Raw genomic sequence first — 4,629 nt, 5'->3', positions numbered from 1 at the left:
AAAGACAAATACCATATGATCTCACCTATAAGTGGAACCTAATCAACAAAACAAGCAAGCAAGCAACATACAACCAAAGACGTTGAAATAAAGAACAAACTGACAGTAACCAGAGGGAGGGGGGAGTGGATAATGGGGGGAAGGGGAGAAGGGCTGTCAGGAACACATGGGCACATAAAGGACACATGGACAAAACTAAGGGTGGGTGGGATCAGGGGAGGGAAGTGGGGATGGCTGGGGTGGTGGGGAGTTGTGGGGAGAGAATGCAGACAACTGTAATTGAACAAGAGCAACAAAAAAATAAAAGGCTTCTTCTTCTCACAGTGTAAAAGTTTTTGTGGTTGCTGCTGCTGTTTTTTGCTCACTTATGACAGCTGCAGTACGTTTTCACCAGTGCCCAAAGGACAACTGTTTGTGGTGCCCTCCTGCTTACTAAGGTTTTATTTTATAAGAGAAACAGAAGATAAAGTTCTGATCCACTTCTATCATTCTTTGTCAGCAGCTGCTTATTTTCCTCCCAAGACTGCACCGTAACAGATTCTCCCAATCATGCATATGTGTGAGCATTTTCAAATATTACAGTTTTGAGCAGGTTGATTGCTTGATGAGTTTCACTGTCTGAGGGGGAAGCCCTAGTGAATTCTATCTAACCAGTCTCTATGTTTCATCTACACAACCCCAGGAAAGAAGAAAGGGAATTCAAAAGCCATATGAAGAAAGAAAGCTAAGGTCAGTGGATCTCAGCTGGAAACCTAGCAGCGTGCACTCTGGCACTCATCACGTGGAGGCCAGTTCAATTTCAAAATTTTGCAATGTGCTAGAAATTGAGAAACTGGAGTTCTGAGTTAGATCAATGTACAGAAAGCTAAATACGCCCTCTCTGTTTAATAGCTTCTGTAATAAAGGCACTTATTGTTTAAAAAATGTGGTAAGACTATATTATGCTTATCATTTGAAAGATGTTGTAATTGAAAATTACCTAATGACTAGCTGCATGATCAAAGGTGAATTTCTTAAATTATTCTTGATGCAATGATTTCATTACAATAAAGGCATGTTAATTCATATCTACTAGCATTGTTTGAATTAAGACACTCATAAAGAACTAAGTATAGCTCTTGGCATCCAGGGGGTCCTCAATAAATCCTAATGTTGTAGCTACTATTGTTATTGCTGTACAAAATACTCTTGTTGACATTACAGTGAGAAAGGATCACAATGTACATCGAAGCCCAGATGGATTTGACTTAACCTACCCCCCAAAATTTACTCCTGGCTATTGGCTAAACTGATGGGTTGAAATATGAAGGGCAGCAATTTAATGCATGAACCCTAGGAACTGCTCCAGCAAACTGGGTGGTAACATAGAAAAGGCCAAGTTTGTACAGTGCAGAAAGTGTAGGTGAATAAAGGCATAGTGACCAAGGAGAATCAAAACCTCTTGCACCTTGACTAAAAATGGATTATTAGTCCTTTTAAGAGTGGAGAAAATACGCAATGCATTCTCAGTGAAATTCTGTGAATTAAAGGAATGCAGCTTTTGCATGAACCTAAAAACTTTTCTGTTGATTACCTTCCTCATCATCCACCTGGATTACTCTGTCCCTTTTAAATAATACACACTATGTAAGATTGAAGCAAGGTATGCTTCCAAGAGTGAATTGATGGGAAAAGTCTTTCTCCTTACCTGAGAACAAATGTTGAGCATAGGGAAGCGTGGTGCATAGTCAAGTATGTTAGGAAAGAATGTTGCTCATTAGGAAAAGGACATTTTCCCCTAACGTAGATCTGTGTATTAGAGAACCCCTCCCCACTACCAAAAAAGAAAGGAAATAAAAAGAATGGCCTCCCTCCACTACACTGTAAAAATACTGATATAAGAGTTTGTTGGTAAACTAAATTCTTGACTTATTTCTGATATCCAGTTTCATTCATACTCAAAGAAACTCTCACCTAGTCAGGACAAATGCAGGTGTGAATAAGTTCCCAAAACATTTTGACAATGCTTTCAGAATTTAAATAATATCTATAATCTAGGATCCTATTCACTGTTAAATATTAGCAACCCAATTAGTTGCTAATATTTAAATATCTCTTCAACTTTTCTCACATGCTTAGAAATGGTTGTGATGTAAGAGTATATGTTTCTCACTGAATTCATCTCAGCATTTCAATTGCTACATATTTTTCTTTGCAAGGATTCAGAAAGCTGCTCAGAACTTGAAATATTGTGACTAGTATAAAAGGTCTCATAGAGAGAGACCATTATGAGAGTGGTTGCACTTATTCCCCTCAATCTTCTCATCCCATCTAGGAAAAATAGCTTGCCTCTAAGCACTCTGTTATCAAATGAGCTCTCATTAGTTATTGATGGACCAAGGGGATTTAACTAAAGTGATATTTATTGCTGCAGAAAGACACAAGGCCAACACTGACATAAGTCACAATGCGTGCCCACAAGTCATGAGAAAGATGGCAATCATTAATACTGCAATGCAGTGCCTCAACTTAGCAGGAGCACCAGTTGTATGATGGGAAGCAGGGCAGAACTGTGAACTTTAGAGTGAAGAATTGGCTATGTCCTTTGTGGACTGGGCCACAGGATTCTAGGTCAGGCAGCACAAGCAGTCTTGGGGAGCTTCTTTCCCACAGTCAGGATTTTCAGCTGCATGGTCAGCCTCTGAGGGCCAAGACTTTGCACGCTTAAGCAAGGCTAAAGACATAGCTGATGTCATCAGCTCTCTTTGCAATTTCCTGAGTGTGGCAAGTGGCAAGTTCTGTGGTTTAGAAAATGTTGTAAGGTCAGTGGGGTTTATAATGTAAGTTAACATCTCTGTCTCACCGAAGAGATCATCCAAACAGGCTGAAGTCTGACCCATGCACCCATACACTTACAGATATATTTCTGTCAAAGCACATGCTGTGTTTAATTGATCTCTGTTCTTCTCTATCAACAGAGATTTTACACTGAGAACCGGTCTCGTGGCTGTCTGCCCAATCCCACCCTCAGAGGTTGATGCCCAATAGCTTTTCAGTGCAGGTTTGTACAGTAGATGACTTTTTCTTTAACTGTAAATGAATTATAACACCTCTCTTGCAGACAAAGAAATTAAACCTCTTTTTAAAAAATGTTTTCTTTCTTTATAGTATCTCTATATACCTTTTCTAATAAATTGCAACTATTCATAAAACATTCAAATACAAATAGTACAGTAAAATATATATCAAGATATTTCTAAATATTTAAGTTAACATGTCAAATGTACCCCAAGTGTCTTTTCTTAGCCAAAGATAACTAAATTATTTGAAACTCCCACATACCTTCCAACCAAATGAACTCATATTATTTATAACTAGTTTAAAGAAAAAAATGTGTTAAACTTTCTACTAAAGCCCACACATAATAAAAACAAATTAAAAATAATCTATATCACTGCTTTTCATTAGAAATATGTGAGCTACAGATACAAGACACACATATAATTTTAGATTTTCTAGAATGAACATTAATAAAAGGTAAAAATAGCTTAAATTAACCTTAGTAATACATGATAATCAATATGAAAATTAAGTGATAAGGTATTTTTGTATAAAGCCTTTATGAAATTGTGATCGAAACTATAGAATCACATACCCAAAGTTTTATAAGCAAACTGAAAAATTTTCCAATAACCGAATTGAACATCAAAAAATCATTTTCCTTTAATATTCACATCCATCCATATTGACAAATTGCCTTATCTTGTGAAAAATAATTGATTTGACTTTAAAGAAAAAATATAACTGTTTCAAAATAATATCTGTCCAATGTAAATAAATTCAAAACCACTTGTGTCAATATAATTAATAAATTAAGAGTAGTGACTACATTGTAAAGTATCTTTATGTCAATATCTTCTACATGTTCACTATTTCTTTTTCTTTTTGCAGCCATTTATACAATGCTGTCAATTCACTGTACATTAACATCTTCTGTACATTGATTCCTGTTAGAAATGTGTGAAAATCGTTATCCCTGATTCTTATTACAAAAAGAGTGAATTTCAATACAAAATTTTGTACCTGTCTAGCCAGGTTACAGATAAGCTTTACTTGGAGCTTCAGAATTAGCTCATTCATATGAGAAAAGTCACACTGCCATTTTTTGCATGTGAGAATTGTATACTTAGCAAATATTGCTTTTCTTTCAAGAAAGTCTTGAACAGTAAAATAAGTCCTTGTAAACCTCTTTAATGACTCATCAACGAGCATTTTTAAAGAACACAAGATGATTAAATTCATTATATTTTTTTAAAAGATTTTTATTGTTCAATTACAGTTGTCCCCATTTTCCCCCATTACTCATGGTTTTCTATTCATGCCTCTATTTCAATAGAGGCATAGGTTTTCTATGCCTCTATTTCAATAGAGGCATAAATTGGCAATAAGTTATAACATTTCCACATATATACTGAGCAATCCAAAAGCACCAACCACCCCACTTTTCGCAATCATCTTTAGAAAGCTTGTCCAAACACTGTCAGCGTGCATCACACAGGGGAATGAAGCAATAGGAAAATGTCTCGTTTTACATTTCCATTAAATCTGGGATCTTGACCTAACAAGCATAATTAGAGCACTTTCTGTCAC

This window comes from Phyllostomus discolor, chromosome 2 (assembly GCF_004126475.2).
Source record: "Phyllostomus discolor isolate MPI-MPIP mPhyDis1 chromosome 2, mPhyDis1.pri.v3, whole genome shotgun sequence".
NCBI classification, from domain to species: domain Eukaryota; kingdom Metazoa; phylum Chordata; class Mammalia; order Chiroptera; family Phyllostomidae; genus Phyllostomus; species Phyllostomus discolor.
Note: the sequence above shows the minus strand (reverse complement) of the source record.